A 19,759-nucleotide genomic window follows, 5' to 3' on the forward strand; every position below is an offset into this window, starting at 1 on the left:
CCTGTAACCATACTGTATGTCTAAATTTAAAAATTTTAATTTAACATTTAACATTTTTTTTAAAAAGCTAAACTCACTACCATTTAGGGAAGAAAAGCTAACATTATTATCTGTGACCATTGTAGGAGACTCCAAGCACCAACAATATGGCAAGTTCTCAAAAACCTTTAGAAATTCCTCAACTAGTCTCTCATTTCAAGAGCATTTAGAAATAGGCAATAATTAAATGAGTTAAAAGATGAAAATAAAATCCAGGGAAAACAATACATTCTTTAACCTGAGGACTGTTTTGATCTGAGGTGAGATGTGATTATTGTCATACATATGAGTGCACTGTCCAAATGCACTGAAATTCTTTCTTGCTGAACCTACACATATACAAAAGTTAGTCCAACAAACAATAAGCATAGATTAAATAACCACACTACAGAAAAAAGATAATAAAATTGAGAGACCAGACAAATTATGGTAGTTGGTAGCTTAACCAAAATATGACACGTCCCTCAAATTTCAACACAAGTCTGTTTCTTCCTGCAAATGGCCTTGAAATCCAGAATCTTAACTTCAGCCAGAGTCATTGTTTTTGCACATGGAAGAAACATCCAAATGTAGAGTTTCTTAGTATGACATTGGCAACAAACGTTTAATATTGAATTTAAAGATACATAATTACATAGAACAATGGTTTTCAACTTTTAATTTTATCCATTAACCATCTTAACTATTTCTTTACTTACTGGGAACCACCTGTAACAAATTCACTAACTGCCTAGGATCACAAGTTGAGAAATATTGACTTAGAAAATGTGGCAACCTCAGGGGGTTGAAGGTACTGTAGATGAATAAAATTGGATAATTAAATTGTGTCTAATTCACACTGGATTTTTCGTGTTACATTCCAAGATCATTCCACGCAGCTTTTAGTGCTAACGAACCAAAGTAGCCGTCACCATCAGACTGAATAATGTCAGCATATTATATTAAAATACTGTTTGCTAAATTGTTTAATTCAGGTTCTTACGGTGTCACCAGTTCTTCCTGCAATTACAAACTCTGTCTTTGTTTGCAAGTTTATTTACATCCAATGCAGCTCCTGCTCTGGATTTTACCAAGCCAGTTTGAACCACGGAAGGGCAAATCATCTCCATATGTTGGCATCATCTGCGTCTTGAGAAGTGTGTAACCTTGTCAACGTGCTGAGGATCATTGAACAATGAAATACCAACCTGTGCAATGAGTCTGCCTGTGATTGCCAGTGAAATGCTGAGATTAAAGTGCTCAGTGCAATCAATTTTAATACACAAGAATAGCATATCAAGGCAGTTTTAAATTCTTGACACCTGTCAAAGAAGGTCATCCTGTTGCATCACATCACATAATATATGTTGGTATGTTAATGACAAATGGAATTAAATGCTAGATCGTGACAGCAGGCACAATTCCACACAAAAATAATTGAGTTATAACACAAAAATAATTAATTGAGTTATAAAGCATTTTGTGACATACCAAGGTCATGAGTGTTGCAAAATAACCTTTCATTTTCTCTTCATCATTTCATTTGGCTGTTCTGTGAGGATGAATATTGAATATTAACATAACAAAAGGACAAATCCTTTACCAACTATTTTGAGGATGAGTAATTTTGGTGCCTCAAATGTCCATCAGTGAAGTGCATGCTTTCAAAATGTTTCAAGCATTCATTGTCACTATACCAAAGTAGTTCCACCTCCAATGTATGTGCCAGCTCTGGCTCTGCTTCCCCCTTATCTGCTACTGAGATTCTTGGCCTTGAAACAGCAACTCAAACACTTTCCCAGCTGAATTCTCAACCTAGCCCTTTTCAGTAAAGCTGAGGTCTTCTGAAACTCAGCTCCCCACATCTGCTGGCAAAACATTGAAAGAATATTTCCAGGATGGAAAGATTTATGAGTTGATGGAGGACTTACCAGAATCATTTTGTTTATGCCCAGGGAAACAACTGTACTTTTGAAAATGAGGTGTTTTGAAATAAAGAACTTTTTCGCATACTATTGTATGGGACTCTAAGCCTCGGACAATGTAGCAGATTCTTAAGTACATTCTGGAATTCCTCAACAAGCCTCTCAGTTCAAGATCATGTTATAGGCAATAAATAAATGAGTTAAAAAAAGGGAAATGAAAACTGAAGGCCAGGGAAAGCACTATGCTCTTTAAACAGAGAAATGAGATTGCAAGTTCAAAGTCTAATTTATTTTTTTTTGCTGAACCTACACAGGTCCAAAAAAATACACCAACAAACAATAATCATAAATTAAATAACCACACAAGAGAAAAATATATAATAAAATTGAGAGAGAGCAGTCAAATTGGTTGGTGGCTTAACCATTTGTTTGTGCCCAGGGAACATATGTTAAGTGAAACAATGGTATTTTCAAAATTAGGTGTTTTGAAACTAAGAATTTTTGTTCTATCACTGTCTCTTACATTTATTGCTGAGATCTGGTCATCTACCTTATCCAATATGGCAGGTAACTGGCAACCTCATCTGAGGCATAAGATGTCTTCACATTCTGAAAAGTTGCAGCAACGCACAAAGTACTGGAGGAACTCAGCAGGTCTGGCAGCATCCGCGGAAGGCAAAAAAAAACAGCCAAAATTTTGGGCTGAAGACCACTCATCTGGAATAGCAAGAACCAGGTGGATGCCTGAATAAAATGATGGTGGATGACCACAGGGTGGTAGGTGATAGGTGAATACAGATGGGAAGTGGGAAGAAAAGAACAGAGCTGAGATGTGATGGAGAAAAGGGCAGAGAGCTGAGTGCTCTCTGGTAGGAGGAAGGAAGGGAAGGGGTGAGGGGCTGGAGAAAGGAAGGTATAGGTGACAGGCAGGTAGGGAGGGTAGGGGAGCAAATTGAGAAGGTAAAATGTGGCCAGAAAGATAATGGAAAGTAAGAGAGGTGGGGAGGGGTAGGTGGAGGTGAGGGCTGAATGTCTGATTGACCATCTCATCCTATTCCTCTCCCTGATGGCAGCAGTAAGAACAGACCATATCTTGATGATGTGGATCCTTGATGATTGCTGCTGCTCTCCAACTGGAGTGTTCCATGTAGATGTTGTCAATGGTGGGGAGAGTTTTGCCTGTGATGTAGGGGGTTGTGTCCACTGCCTTATGGGGCTTTCAGCTAAGAGGTATTGGTACTCCCATGCTAGGCCATGATGCAGCTGGTCATCAAACTTTCCACTACACATCCGTAGAAGTTTGCCAAGGTTTTTGATGTCATACCAAATCTCCACAAACTCAGATTTAGAATCAGAATCAAGTTCATTGTCATGAACATGTGTCATGAAATTTGTTGTTTTGCAGCAGCATTTCGAACCACTCCTTCTCTCACCTTCCCTTGTCTTCATTTTGCCGTTATCTTTTACTTAAATCAAATACCCTGTTGTCACAAGCAGGAGAAAAATGAAACGAGCAATAAGCTTCGGTCAGTGGACCAAACTTGCAAAAAAACAGTGAATTTCAAGCTTAAATTTCCTCTGAGAACAGCAGTTATCTGTTGAAGTAGGCAATGCCTCTTGAGAAATTGTCCTTTGTTGAAGTAATTCTGCCATCCCAGTCTGATTCCTGTCTGGGTAGATCAAGGTGAAACTCAATGAAATTTCGAAGAATGAGAACATGCAAATTGGAGGAAAGATGGTAACTTTTAAATAACCTTTCACAGCAGAATTGTTGGGATTATCTGACTGATGTCCAGACACCAAAGTCGGTGATGACATTTCAACAAACTTTTGTTCACACTGATGGTAATAGGGTGGAAAGAGAGATGAAAAAACCTGTCAAAACACTGAGGATGTTATGTCTTGCTTGAATTTGGAGAAAATTAGATATAATGTTAAAAAAAAGCAAGGTTGAATTTGACAAGATATGGGGCAGGGGTGCTCTGGGATTTTCTATCCGATGTCCGAGAGCCGATACTCAATTCTTTATGATTTATTTGCTGGCAACTACGTTTAGTGGGAGGGGTTAGATTAGTATGGGTTTTTTGTTCTTTTTTTTCTTTTTTACTTTTTTCTTATTTTTGTTTACAACTAGAAGAGATTGGTCTATTTAGATAATCACCATGTGTATCTCGGTATTAGAATATGAGGTGAAATTTTCAAAGAGTTCTCTTTTTTTGAGAATTATATAAGACAATGTATAATTTATGTGACTCATATTCTGTATCACATTACATAAAAGACAAATAATTAATTAATGTCTAAACAATATATAAATGTAATATTTCTCTCTATTAAATTACAAATATTTTAAAAAGGAAACAGTGCTGTATTTTTTTTCTCAATCTCATTGGTTAACTCTTGTTGCTAGGGGTCCCTGCTCTTGTGAGACAGAAGAAGCCAATTTAACCCAAAGTCACACTGTTAATCCTCTAGTTAACTCTTTCCTCTGACACAGATGAAATTCTGACAGGACTAGACAGGTGAGATGCAGGAAGAATGTTTCTGGTGTTGGGGAATCCATTTCAAGGGGTCACAGACTATGGATTAGGAGGAAGCTATAGAAGACTGAGGTGAGGAGAAACTTCTTCACTCAGAGTTGTGAACTTCTGGAACAACCCGACACAGAAAGTTGTTGAGATGAGTTAGTTAAATGCATTCAGAAGGGAGATGGATGTAGCCATTATCGCTAAACAGATCAAGGATTATGGAGAGAAATCAGGAAGAGGGCATGGAGGTCACAAGGTCACATGATCATATTGAGCAGTGGCATGTGTTCAAAGGGCTGAATGGCCTTTTTCTGCTCTTATATGAAATGATTCTAGTTGCTTAGAATTGAAATGGGAACTTAAGCTCTGCCAGTGATGTGCCTGTGTACATGATGGAGACTAGGGGATATCAAATTAGGAATAAGGACTAGGATTGTGGGAAATATTGTGTATTATGGTACAAACCTATCATTGCCCAGGCTCAGTTCCATTTTAACATTGAAAAGTGTGTGCACTATTTAACCCTCTCTCAAGCTGGCTATGCTCCTCTGTTTGTTAATGGATGAACTGTTACACTCGCTTTTTGTCAAATCTCCTTCATCCGCTTTTCCCACAAACATTAACCAATTTCAGTAGTCCCTGTAGAGCTTGTCGAAAGAACCAAAGACTTGTTGATCCAAACCAAGGCTTTTATTAGCAAAAGACAGGAGCTCTTCACAGGTGGCCGACCAGTCCGGAATGATCCGACCTGGCTAGGGACACAACCCTTTAAGGCCCAGATAGTAGGCGTGGCTAAGCTCTCAGCCAATCGCTGTAAGCACAGTCATTACACTCTAGATACTGTAACTATATACATTGGTGATAGGTCTATACTATCACAGTCCCCAATTTCACAGCACTAATGGCACTAGAGTGTATACAGAGATCTCTGCACAGAGGTAGAGGACTGACATTTCAATGTTGCACTCAGTCAATTCAACAGGACTATCAGTTCTGCCTTTCAAATATAACGGCTCTGGCTATTTTTACAGGTGAATATTGAAAACCCAATGCCACTAATTTTTTTTTAAATTTTTTATTTTTCACACCATAAATCACATTAGCCATGATACACACTTTTTCCTTTTCACACATATACAGTGACATTTTCTCCCCCCCCCTCCTCCAAACCCACCCCCCCCACCCCCCCTCCCATCCATTTAAAGTATACAATCTAGGATACATTAAACCAGTCAGACAATGTTGTCACTCAACAAAAATACACCAGAAATTCTACTGAGTCCATTCTTTTCTTTCCTTCTCCTTCCATCAACTTAGGTATTGATTGTCCCCGGTAGGTTTTCGCTATTGTATTTAATGTAAGGCTCCCATATTTGTTCGAATATTTCAATATTATTTCTTAAACTATATGTTATTTTTTCTAATGGAATACATTTATTCATTTCTATATACCATTGTTGTATTTTCAAATTATCTTCCAATTTCCAGGTTGACATAATACATTTTTTTGCTACGGCTAGAGCTATCTTAACAAATCTTTTTTGTGCATCCTCCAAATCAATTCCAAATTCTTTGTTTTTTATGTTACTTAGGAGAAAGATCTCTGGATTCTTTGGTATATTATTTTCTGTTATTTTATTTAATATCTGATTGAGATCTTCCCAAAATTTTTCTACTTTCTCACATGTCCAGATTGCATGAATTGTTGTTCCCATTTCTTTTTTACATCGAAAACATCTATCAGAAACTGTTGGGTCCCATTTATTTAACTTTTGAGGTGTAATGTATAGTCTGTGTATCCAGTTATATTGTATCATATGTAGCCTCATATTTATTGTATTTCTCATTGTTCCAGAACATAATTTCTCCCATGTTTCCTTTTTTATCTTTATATTTAAATCTTGTTCCCATTTTTGTTTAGTTTTACCATTTGTTTCCTCATTCTCCTTTTCTTGCAGTTTTGAAGACGTGTTGTCAGGTTATCACCATTCCTGATATTTATTCCCCAGCACCATGGAAATAGATTGCTCAGCCATCATCACATTCCTAATACTGGGATCTTGTTCTGCACCAAGCAAATTTCACAATCGTAAATATATTTTTAAAAATTCCTTCAACAAAATGCAAATAATTTTGTGTCTAATTGATTCGGACTTTGTTTTAAAGTGCGGCTTTATTTGCTCTTGATTTTTTTCCCCCATCAAAATAAATAACATTTTGTGTGCTTACCTGATCCTAAAGCCATCAGCATAATTTTTTAAAGGTGAAGGAAGAGTGCACACTTTCACATTTGGCTGGCTAATTAGTTACAATACGTAGAGCAAAGAAGCCACATTAATTAACCTCAACACATTCATAGAGCATTCTGTGCCGATTCTGTTATTAGGTCTCTGGGTTTAATTAGCAGTAACTTGAAAAAGACTTCTTCAGAAAATAAATAAAATGAAGAGAAACAGATAAAAAGTAAAAGAACCAAAGAGAAAAGTACTGGAGGAACTTAACAGAACTGTCGGCATCATAAAGGCAAATGAGTAGTACACAAAAGTGCTGGAGAAACACAGCAGGTCATGCAGCATCCATGGAAAGAAAAAGGCAGTCGACATTTCTGGACCAAGCCCGTCATCAGGAGTGCTAAAAATCAGGGAGTAGCCGAACAAGAAAGTGGAGGGAGGGGCAAGGGAAAGCGAGGGGTGCACAGGCCAGTAGTTAATAGGTGGCTACATGTGAGAGGGGGAACAAGAGAAAAAAAAAGCTGAGGTAATAGGGGGAGGGGACAAAGACCTGAGAAAGATAGTTCCCTTATCTGAGGAAAGGCTGGAAGCTAGAGGAAGGGACTGGGGAGCTGAAGGAAGAGAGACAGGGAGATGAGGAAAAGAGATAGGCCAGGGGAAGGGGGTTAATGGAGACTGAAAGTTGATATTGTGTCTTCTGGTTGCAGACGGCTAAGATATAATATAAGGTGTGAAACACAAAAGTCAGCAGGCACCGTGATTGTAGTTAAAAACAACAAAATGTGAAGCTAAATTTTGCTTGTAAATCTGCAGGGGTGCTCACTACGTCTGGTATTTCCATTGTGGACTTGGAGAGTCTAAGTAGAAACTGGAAGATTGCTTTGTTGAACACCTCTGTCTGCCACAATAGCGTGGATCTCCCAGTGGTCACTAATTTCAGTTCCTATCCCATTCCCTTGTGGACATATCTGCCTAACATCTCAAGTACTGCCAGACTAAGACCACCAGCAAATTGGAAGAACAAACCTCATCTTCTGTCTGTCACCCTCCAACCAAATGGCATTAACATAGACTTCTCCTGTTTATGTTAAAAACCCCCTTCCCCTGTCGTCTTTCTCTCTCTTCCCTTTTCCCTCTATCTCCTTTCACAGAGATTAAATCAATTCTCACCTTTCCTCTTATCATATCCAATTAACACCTTTTGGTGTTTGGTCTGGACACCTTCCCATCATTCTTCCCCTTTCTCTTTCCAGTCTTTATCCAGATGCCTTCTGGTTTTTTTGCTTATGCCTTGAAGAAACAGAGAGTCATACTAGTAGGAGATTTTAATTTTCCACATATTGTCTGTGACTCCCATACTGGATGGTTTGGAGTATGTCAAATGTGTAAGGAAAGTTTTCTAAATCAGTATATAGAAGTACCAACAAGAGTGGATGCAATACTTGATTTCCCAAGAATTTCAAATACTAACATTCTTGATCTATTTTTGAATTTATAGTTTTATTTTCATGGTAGATTAATATCATTTATTTATAATAATTTATTGTATTTAAGATCAGCCTCAATGACTGGGATCAAGAGCAAATGGTAACAAGATTTGAACATGATATTTTCAGATGAAGACTGGAACTCTATTCTCAGCTTGATTAATGATTCCTCATTCTGTAGAAGACTTTGCTTATTACAATTCAAGGTGGTATAAAGAGCACACATGTCCAAACTTAAATTATCTTGTTTTTATGCAGATATTGATCCATTATGTGTGAAATGTAAAATTTTTGAAGCTTCTTTGATCCTTATGTTTTGGCAGTGGCCAAATTTAAAGAGATTCTGGAAATAAATTTTCCAAACTTTATCAATGATTCTTAAGATTAATTTGGAACCTCGCCTGCTAATTGCTCTGTTTGGTTTTTCTCATGATTCAGATAAACATATCGACATCTCAGGAAAAAATTTTAGCTTTTACCACGTTGATAGCCAGATGAACCATCTTACTGAAATGGAAAGATGATTCAGGGATTTTATGATGTAATGTCTTATTTAACTTTGGAAAAAGATAGATATAATATTAAAGAAAGTAAGTTTAAATTTATAAAGTTGTGGGGCCCATTCTTAGAATTTTATTATAATTGGAAGAATCAACAATTATTGTGTGCTCTGTGGATTCACTGTCCATTGTCTGGGTGTTACCATTGGATCCACATTTTAATTTTAATTTATTATATAAGGTAACCTTGATTAGAGGGAGGGGGTAGATTCGTTGTAGTTTTCATTTTTTTAACACTTTTTTTAAATTTGGCTTAATTCAATAAATGGATTTAACATGGTTTTACAGATCAATTCAAGTTATTGTTTCTGATCTTTAGTAAGAATTCTCAATTTAGTTTAATCTTTTTGCTTCTTTTTTTTGTGTCCTTACATGTATAGAAATGATTTGTTATGTGCTTTCTTTTATAAAACTCTGTATGTAAGCTTACATGTTAAACTCAATAAAAATATTTTTTAAAAAGGAAAAGGGAACCAGACAGGTTAGGTGACAGAAGTATGTGTAGGCAAATATTTTGGCCCCAGTGACCACAACATCATTAGTTTCAAGTTAATTATGGATAAGGATAGGTATGGTCCTTGAGTTGAAATTCCAAATTGGAGAAAGGCCATTTTTTTGGAAATGAGAAAGGATCTAGGAAAAACAGATTAAGATAAGTTGTTTTCTGGCATGGATGTGTTCTGTAAGTGGAAGGCTTTCAAAGGCGAAATTTTGAGAGTGCAGAGTTTGAAAGTTCCTGTCAGGATTAAAGGAAAAGTTAACAGGCATAGGGAACCTTGGTTTTCAAGTGATATTTGCAATCTGGTTAAAGATAAGAGAGAGGCGTATAGGCAAAGAGGAGTAAATGAGGCATTAGGAGAGTACAGAAAATGCAAGAAAATACTTAAAAAAGGAAATCAGGAAAGCATAAAGAAGACATGAGGTTACATTAGCAGATAATGTGAAGGTAAACCTGAAGGGTTTCTACAAGAATGTTAAGAGTAAAAGGATAGTAAGGGACAAATTGGTCCCCTAGAAGATCAGAGTGGTCAACTATGCCTGGAGCCTAACGAGATGGGGAGATCTTAAACAGTTCTTTTGCATCAGTATTTACTCAGGAAACTGGCATAGGAAGGAAGGGAAACAACCAGTAATGTCATGGAACATATAGAGATTAAAGAGAAGGAGATGCTTGCTGCCTTACAGCGAAGAAACATAGCTAAATCCCCCAGGCCTGGCAAGATATTCCCTCGGACCTTGAGGGAGAGTAGTGTAGAAATAGTGGCAGAAATATTTAAAATGTCCTTAGCCACAGATAATGTGCTGGAGGATTGGAGAGTAGATCATGCTGTTCCGTTATTTAAAAAAAGCTCCAAAAATAAACCTGGAAATTGCAGGCCCATGAGCCTGACATCAGTAGTGTGTAAATTATTAGAGAGTGTTCTGAAAGATCAGATATACAAGTATTTGGACAGCCAAGTGCTGATTAAGGATAAGCATGACTTTGTCAATGGCAGGTCATGTTTAATGAATCTTAGAGTTTTTTGAGAAGGTTGCCAAGAAAATAGATAAAGGAAAGATTGTGGATGTTGTCTACATGCACTTTAGTAAGGTCTTTGACAAGGTCTCACATGGGAGGTAAACTTCAGACTCTAGGTATCTATGGAGAGGTTTGTAAATTGGATTTGAAATTGGCTGAATGAGAAAAGACAGAGAGTGGTAGTGGATGGTTGCTTCTCAGACTGGAGGCCTCAGGGATCGGTGCTGGAACCATTGTTGTTTGTTGTCTATATCAATAATCTGCATGATGATGCGGTTATTTGGATCAGCAAGTTTGCTGATGACACTAAGATTGAGGGCATTGTGGATGATGAGAAAGGCTTTCAAAGCTTGCAGAGGGATCTGGACCAACTGGAAAAATGGGGAAGAAAATGACAGATGGAATTTAATGCAGACAAGAGTGAGGTGTTGCCTTTTGAAAGGATAAACCAAGTTAGGACATACACAGTAAATGGTAGCGCACTGAGGAGTGCGGAGGAACAAAGGGATCCGGGAATACAGATACATAATTCCATGGAAGAGACAACACAGGTAAACAGGGTTGTAAAGAAAGCTTTTGGCATCTTGGCCTTCAATAATCAAAGTATTGAGTGTAGGAGTTGGGATGAAATGGTGAGGTTATATAAGACATTGGTGAAGCCATATTTTGATTATTGTTTGCAGTTCTGGTCACCTAACTGTAGGAAGGATATCAGTAAGATTGAAAGAGTGCAGGAAATCATGAAAGAAGGTAGAGACAGAAAGGTTTAGGTTGGGAACTTTCCAGATAAGACTAAAGAAGGTGAAATAATGGTATAATAAGGGTCCAAATATAAACCAGATACTTATAGGCCGGTGAGTATTGTGTGCAGTTCTGGTCACCAAACTACAGGAAAGATATCAATAAATTTGAGAGAGTGCAGAGAAGATTTACTAGGATGTTGTTTGGTCTTCAGGAGTTGAATTACAGGGAAAGATTAAACAGGTTGGGACCTTATTCCTTGCAGTGTAGAAGATTGAGGGGGTATTTGATAGACATTTACAAAATTATGAGGGGGTATAGACAGAGTAAATGCGAGTAGGCTCTTTCCACTGAGATTAGGAGTGAAAAATACAGGGGGACATGGCTTTAAGGTGAAAGGGGAAAGGTTTAGGGGAAAATTAGGGGGAACTTTTTCACTCAGAGAGTGAGAGTGCAGAATGAGCTGCCATCTGATGTGGAAAATTCAGGTTCACCCTCAAGTTTTAAGAGTAATTTGGATAGATACATGGATGGGAGAGGTCTGTAGGGTTATGGAATGGGTGCAGGTCAGTGGGACTAGTGGAATGATGTTTTGGCACAGATTAGAAGGGCCAAATGGCTTGATTTCTGTGCTGTAGTGTTCTATGGTTCTAAGGCTTCAGGAATGAAACTCTAATATATCTTTATATGCAAGTCCGGCTGAGTTCCTCCAGCATTTCAGAGTGTATTTACATAATATAAGGTGGTTTTTCCTACAATTTATGAGTTGCCTCATTCTGGCAGAACACGACACCATGGATAGATGTGTCACTGTGGCAATGGGATGTGGATTTGAAGCGCTTGGTTCCTGGGAGGTACTTGTTGTTGCAGCAGACAGAGCAAAAGTGCCCAATGAAGAGATTCCCCAATTTATGTCCTGTCTTCCTGATGTAAAGGAGACCACATCAGGTGCACCAGATGCACCAAATAGAAAAAAATGGACAGCTGATGTCTTGGATCAAAATTCTATTTCAGACGGAAAAAGGAGAAAGAAAACAGGCAGTGTTAATCAGGAGAGGGGGAGGGGGTCAGTATGTGATAGGTGGGCATAGAAGGGTTGAAGAATGATGGACAGATAGAACTGGGTGTGGGGGGGGTGTGGGCATACAGTGCTGAAGGTGTGGAATTGGATATCTCCTACAGGCATGGATGTTCCCTGACCAGCTGAGCTTCTTCAGAAGTTTTTTTCCGCTAAATTCCAAGATCTGCAGTCTTATATGTCTACTGCAGTGGTTCTCAACTTTTTTCTTCCACTCACATACCACCTTAAGCAATCCCTGACTAACGACAGAGCATAGGATGCCAATTACCTCTTTTTCACTGGCACATTGTCCCAGGAATTAATGGAGAATTAACCGGGAACATGATCCAGTGGAAGAAACAAAACAATCAGCACGCAGGCATCAAATGACGTCATTTCACACCAGGGATTGACGGCCTTTACCCCTACTCAAGTCCCTGGCATCAGCTGACGGCAGCCATCCAATTAAACAAGTGGGAAAAAATTACAGCAGAAAGTCACGCATTCTCAGTTGAAGATAGAACACTCCGATCTCCAGGCACGACTGTGTTCTGTGGAAAAGCAGTCAGTGTCCCGGTTAAAGGCGGCCCAGTGGAAACTGCGCAGATGCCTTCCTATCCCAGGAAACTGTACGGCCAATTAACTGGGATGCCAGCGGTAAAAGGGCTATAATTTCACTAAGGTTAGTTAGGAATTATTTGAGGACAACTGGTCTACTGTAACCAGACAGATACTGAAGGGAATGAAAGCTGGCATCTTCTTAAGGTCAGAATCACCATTGGATAAATAGAATGTCCATCTGAAGCATATCTTTGTCACATGAAATTACTGGGTGATGAGGAGGTTGCAACATAGAAATCTTGTGACTGCTGGTAACGGTGATCTTGCATGTAATGATATGAATCCTTGTGTCTCTGAGAGACATGCAAGTAGTGCCCAACCACCTGAAATCAACAAACTGTTTCTTTTCCTACGGTAGATATGATAACAATGAGATTCATCTTACTTTTAAATAGCTTAAACCAGTCAATGATCCTTTAAGGTTGCAGATTTGAATGAAAATTGTTCAACAACATCCATTTTGTTCCCAAAAGGAGGATTTCAGCAGCATCTTGATGTTGCCAAGGCGATGGAGGCAGTGGTCAAGCAAGCATATGATCTGTAACCTCACCCAGCTTGGGCCCCAGAGTATGAATAGATTAGGGCCACCCTCTGTGGTATCTTCAGGAATAGGGAAAATGCAGTGGTTGTGGCACCACATGACAGCAAACTAATATGCTGAGACACAAAAGGCTAGAAATTAGATTTTGCTTCACTTAGCATGTGTCATTTAGTTTAATTCAAATCCCTCAGGAGGAGCTTAGCAGACAAGCAGAACCTTAGTCGTATTGCATTTAATAGGAAGTGTTTAATATAAGGTGTAAATTTTGATTTGACATCTCAATAGAACAATTTCCTCTGCATGGAATTTTGGGAAGGACAGGGGACAGAAACATACAATCAGATCACATTTGAGAAATTGAACTAAAAATATTTAAAGGTAAACCATTCTGGTTGGCATGTAAAATCCTCCATTAAGACTCCACTGATGTGATTTCCACTGGGTTAAGGCTGCAGCTACAGTATCATTATTACTGCCAACCATTAAAGCTTGCTCCCCATCACACAACTGCAAGGCAATGACTGTCATGGGGAGGAGGGAAAATGTGAGGGGACAATGTAAGATTCATGCTCTCCTGTGTGCTTCTGCATCCTCCAAGTGCTGTCCTTCCCTGAACACAAATGGCTGCACACCAGTCCGATCAGTGGGCTTACCAAGGATTCAGGTTTGATTCATATGAGAGGGCAGAGAACAATCAAAGAAGCTGTTTCCAATATCCTGACCACTGAATACTGAGATGTACAGACATGTGCATGTAATACAGGAATGTTGCTGGGAAGACCATTTACTTTTTGGCAGCACGGTTGGTATAGCAGTTAGTGCAACCTCTTTACAGCTCCAGCGATCGGGACTGGGGTTCAAATCCTGTGTTGTCTGTAAGAAATTTGTATGTTCTCCCCATGTCTGCATGGGTTTTCCCCAGGGGCTCCAGTTTCCTCTCAATATTTGAAATGTACTGGGGTGTAGATTAATCAGGCAACAGGAAAGATCATGTCATTTACATTTACAATAGTAGTTTCGCCCGGTCCGGGCGAAGGGTAGACGGCGGCGGCCCCGATACGGGCAGGAGCAAGGGGGAGACGGCGGCCCCGGCCTCGGTCGAGTGAGGCAGGCGAAGGCCCCGATCCGGGCAGAGAGTGGGAGGCGGCGGCCCCAATCCAGGCACAGGGTGAACTGCGGCGGCCTCGGCCCCGGTCCGGGCAGTATGGACCGACCTAGGAGGGGAGGCAGGCCCCTCCAGCCCGGGTAAGAAACCTGCATAGTAGAAGGCCACTCCGATATAAAACCTATGACCCAAGGACCTCGCTGCCACGTCCCAGCTTGCTTGGCCACGGCACACGAACCATGGGTGTAAAGGGTGGGGCCAGTACTGCGCGCACTGCACTCCACCTAAAAGCTCATTTGCGCAGGTCCGAGGACAGGTCCACGTCCTCCCCCTCCACGTCCTCCCCCTCCACATCCTCCCCCTCCACGTCCTCCCCCTCAAAAGATGCTCACAAACTCAAGCTAGCATGCTGGAACATCAGAACCATGCTAGACAAGGCTGACAGCCACCGACCTGAATGTCGGTCTGCCCTCATTGCACATGAACTCCTCAGACTTGACATCGATATAGCCGCTCTCAGTGAAGTCCGCCTGGCAGATGTAGGCAGCCTCCAAGAACGCGGCGCGGGCTACACACTCTACTGGTCTGGCAAGCCTTCGGATGAACGACGCCTATCTGGTGTAGGCTTCATGGTCAAGAGCTTCATTGCCTCCAAACTCGAAAACCTTCCGACAGGCCTCTCGGACCGAATCATGTCCATGCGACTCCCACTTCAAAACAAGCGTCACATCACCCTCATCAGTGTCTATGCTCCAACCATCCAGGCGGAACCAGCAGAAAAGAACAAGTTCTACACCGACCTGCGCAACCTCATCCAACGTACCCCTACAGCCGACAAGGTTGTCATCCTGGGCGACTTCAACGCTCGTGTCGGCAAAGACTCAGAAACCTGGCCAGGAATCCTGGGCAAGCATGGCGTCGGCAAGTGCAACGACAATGGGCGCCTCCTGTTGGAGCTCTGCGCAGAACAGCGACTTGTCATTACAAACACCCTTTTTCAGCAGAGGGACAGCCTTAAGACCACCTGGATGCATCCCCGATCCAAACACTGGCACCTCCTGGACTACATCCTGGTGCGAGAAAGTGACAAACAAGATGTGCTCCACACCAGGGTCATGCCTAGCGCGGAATGCCACACTGACCACGGGCTGGTTCGCTGCAAGCTCAACCTTCACTTCAAGCCAAAGCCCAGGAACAATAAAGCCCCCAGAAAGAGGTTCAATGTTGGAAACCTGCAGTCAGACGAAGCGAGAGGAAACTTCCAGGAAAACCTCAAAGCAAAGCTCGACGTTGCAACCCGCCTCACGGACCCGTCCCTTGAAACCCTCTGGGATCAGTTGAAGACTACCATACTGCAATCCACTGAAGAGGTACTGGGCTTCTCCTCCAGGAAAAACAAGGACTGGTTTGACGAAAACAGCCAGGAAATCCAGGAGCTGCTGGCAAAGAAGCGAGCTGCCCACCAGGCTCACCTTACAAAGCCGTCCTGTCCAGAGAAGAAACAAGCCTTCCGTCGCGCATGCAGCCATCTTCAGCGCAAACTCCGGGAGATCCAAAATGAGTGGTGGACTAGCCTCGCCAAACGAACACAGCTCAGCGCGGACATTGGCGACTTCAGGGGTTTCTACGAGGCTCTAAAGGCTGTGTACGGCCCCTCACCCCAAGTGCAAGGCCCGCTGCGCAGCTCAGACGGCAAAGTCCTCCTCAGCGACAAGATCTCCATCCTCAACCGATGGTCAGAACACTTCCAATCTCTTTTCAGTGCCAACCGCTCAGTCCAAGATTCCGCCCTGCTCCAGCTCCCTCAACAGCCCCTAAGGCTAGAGCTGGATGAGGTTCCCACCCTGGATGAGACATATAAGGCAATCGAACAACTGAAAAGTGGCAAAGCAGCAGGTATGGATGAAATCCCCCCAGAGGTCTGGAAGGCTGGCGGCAAAACTCTGCATGCCAAACTGCATGAGTTTTTCCAGCTTTGTTGGGACCAAGGTAAACTGCCTCAGGATCTTCGTGATGCCACCATCATCACCCTGTACAAAAACAAAGGCGAGAAATCAGACTGCTCAAACTACAGGGGAATCACGTTGCTCTCCATTGCAGGCAAAATCTTCGCTAGGATTCTACTAAATAGAATAATACCTAGTGTCGCCGAGAATATTCTCCCAGAATCACAGTGCGGCTTTCGCGCAAACAGAGGAACTACTGACATGGTCTTTGCCCTCAGACAGCTCCAAGAAAAGTGCAGAGAACAAAACAAAGGACTCTACATCACCTTTGTTGACCTCACCAAAGCCTTCGACAGCGTGAGCAGGAAAGGGCTTTGGCAAATACTAGAGCGCATCGGATGTCCCCCAAAGTTCCTCAACATGATTATCCAACTGCACGAAAACCAACAAGGTCGGGTCAGATACAGCAATGAGCTCTCTGAACCCTTCTCCATTAACAATGGCGTGAAGCAAGGCTGTGTTCTCGCACCAACCCTCTTTTCAATCTTCTTCAGCATGATGCTGAACCAAGCCATGAAAGACCCCAACAATGAAGACGCTGTTTACATCCGGTACCGCACGGATGGCAGTCTCTTCAACCTGAGGCGCCTGCAAGCTCACACCAAGACACAAGAGAAACTTGTCCGTGAACTACTCTTTGCAGATGATGCCGCTTTAGTTGCCCATTCAGAGCCAGCTCTTCAGCGCTTGACGTCCTGCTTTGCGGAAACTGCCAAAATGTTTGGCCTGGAAGTCAGCCTGAAGAAAACTGAGGTCCTCCATCAGCCAGCTCCCCACCATGACTACCAGCCCCCCCACATCTCCATCGGGCACACAAAACTCAAAACGGTCAACCAGTTTACCTATCTCGGCTGCACCATTTCATCAGATGCAAGGATCGACAATGAGATAGACAACAGACTCGCCAAGGCAAATAGCGCCTTTGGAAGACTACACAAAAGAGTCTGGAAAAACAACCAACTGAAAAACCTCACAAAGATAAGCGTATACAGAGCCGTTGTCATACCCACACTCCTGTTCGGCTCCGAATCATGGGTCCTCTACCGGCACCACCTACGGCTCCTAGAACGCTTCCACCAGCGTTGTCTCCGCTCCATCCTCAACATCCATTGGAGCGCTTACACCCCTAACGTCGAAGTACTCGAGATGGCAGAGGTCGACAGCATCGAGTCCACGCTGCTGAAGATCCAGCTGCGCTGGATGGGTCACGTCTCCAGAATGGAGGACCATCGCCTTCCCAAGATCGTGTTATATGGCGAGCTCTCCACTGGCCACCGTGAAAGAAAAGGTACAAGGACTGCCTAAAGAAATCTCTTGGTGCCTGCCACATTGACCACCGCCAGTGGGCTGATAACGCCTCAAACCGTGCATCTTGGCGCCTCACAGTTTGGCGGGCAGCAACCTCCTTTGAAGAAGACCGCAGAGCCCACCTCACTGACAAAAGGCAAAGGAGGAAAAACCCAACACCCAACCCCAACCAACCAATTTTCCCTTGCAACCGCTGCAATCGTGTCTGCCTGTCCCGCATCGGACTTGTCAGCCACAAACGAGCCTGCAGCTGACGTGGACTTTTTACCCCCTCCATAAATCTTCGTCCGCGAAGCCAAGCCAAAGAGTAGTTTCACTCAGGGCTCGTGGGCCGAAATGAACAGTTTCTGACCAATATGGCCCAAGTTAGAACATAGAACATTACACCACAACGCAGGTCCTTTAGCCCGCAAAGTAAACCCACTCCACAACAATGTCATCCTTCCCAATCTCACACTCATAGCCCTCTATTTTTCTTACATCCATTTGCCTAACAAAGAGCCTAACAAAATGTCCCTTGGCAATGCATTCCAGGCACCCACCCCTCTCTGAGTAAAAAACGTAACTCTTACATCTCCTCTGAACATCCCTCCACTCATCTTAAACCACTGGTATTTGCTATTGATGCAAAAACACAGAAATGCTTGAGGAACTCAGCAGGTCTTGCAGTATACATAGGAGTTAAAGATATTTGTGATCTTTCAGATCTGAGGCCTTCTTCACTTGTATGAGCAAAAATCAGGCAAGGGCCAGAATTAAAAGAAATGGCAAGGGGAGGAGAACAAACCCACAGACAGAAGATGTTAATTGGATATGGAGAGGAGGCCACCATAGAGGCCAGGATAAGAATTGATAAGCAGAGGGTGGGGGAGGGTTGACTTTGTGAACACAGTGCTGGGGTAAAGGAGACAGGGAAAAGGGAAGAGTGAGAGAAAGAGAGAGAGAGGGAGAGAGAGAGGGAGAGGAAAAGAGATAGGAAAAGATGGGGAATTGAAACTAAAAGAAAACAGAGAAGTTATGTTAATGCTATCTGGCTGGAAGTTACACAGAGAGAATATGAGGTGTTGTTCCTCCAATTTGCAGGTGGTCTCAGTCTGACAGTGCATAAGATCATGGACAGACATGTCAGCAAAAGAAAGGAGTGGGGAATTAAAATGGCTGGCTACTGAGAGATCCACACTATTGTGGCCGACAGAGCTCATTTGCTCAACAAAGTGATCTCCCAGTCTGTACCCAGTCTCTCTGATATAGAGGAAACCACAACAGGAGCACTGGATCCAGTAGATGATCCCTGCAGATTCAAAAGTAAAGTGTGGCTTCAGTTGGGAGGACTGTTTGGGACCCCAAATGGTGGTGAGGGAGAAGACGTGGATGCAAGTGGTGCACCTCCTGGAGCACAGGGTGCCAAGGGGGCGATTAGTGGTGTGGGAGAAATGGAAGAGGGAGTCATGGAGGAGTGGTTCCTGCAAAAGGCAGGAATTTGTGTCTGGTGATGGGATCACGTAGTAGGTGGCGGAAATGGTGGAGGGATTATCTATTGATGCCCCAGGAAAATGGTGCTGCCTGTCAACTCTATCAAAGCCCTTCATAATTTTGTATACCTCTATTAAGATACCTTTCATCTGTCAGTGCTCCAAAGCTCTGTCAACCTTACTGTTAAAGTCGAGCTCCTGTCAAGATACAAAAAGTTCAACCAAGTCACATAGTGCAATTCAAACAGACTCTATTCGAATAATGCTAGAGGCAATGAGCAGTCTGCAGTGTTGGGTGGACAAGGTCACCTCAATAAGACTGGTCTCATTCAAAGAATCCAGTCAAGGGGTGCAATATTTAAGGACTATTCTCACATATAAATAAGAGTGTTATCTCTTTGAAAGGAATGCTACAAGTTAAGGCATTGCAGTCAGTATTTGCACATTTCTCAGGAAGACAGGAAAATGGTTAACATTAATTGGCTTTTTACATGTAAATATTATAATTAAAATATATGAATTTGTAGCATATACAATGGAAGCAGTCAGGAAACTACTTGCAATATACAGTGCTCTGTTTGCCTCAAGGCCCTTTCAGGAGGCCTGAACACCCCAGTGTAAAGCTGCATAATCTCCC

General features: G+C 42.0%; 1 long non-coding RNA gene across 2 annotated transcripts in view; it reads right to left on the reverse strand.

The window, feature by feature from the left end:
• Positions 1-5,962: 5,962 nt before the first annotated feature.
• LOC138756281 (uncharacterized) overlaps positions 5,963-19,759 on the reverse strand; it is a 29,251-nt gene continuing 15,454 nt past the window's right edge. Inside the window, exons 2-3 of one of the 2 annotated variants that reach the window (XR_011352944.1) lie at positions 19,266-19,320; positions 5,963-6,536 (exon numbers count right to left, since the gene is read on the reverse strand). This is a non-coding gene — a long non-coding RNA (uncharacterized lncRNA). Of the gene's footprint in view, positions 6,537-19,251; positions 19,321-19,759 lie in introns of both variants that reach the window. The other variant, XR_011352943.1, reaches the window with a different exon arrangement.

Source organism: Narcine bancroftii, chromosome 3, assembly GCF_036971445.1.
Source record: "Narcine bancroftii isolate sNarBan1 chromosome 3, sNarBan1.hap1, whole genome shotgun sequence".
Classification (NCBI taxonomy): Eukaryota; Metazoa; Chordata; class Chondrichthyes; order Torpediniformes; family Narcinidae; genus Narcine; species Narcine bancroftii.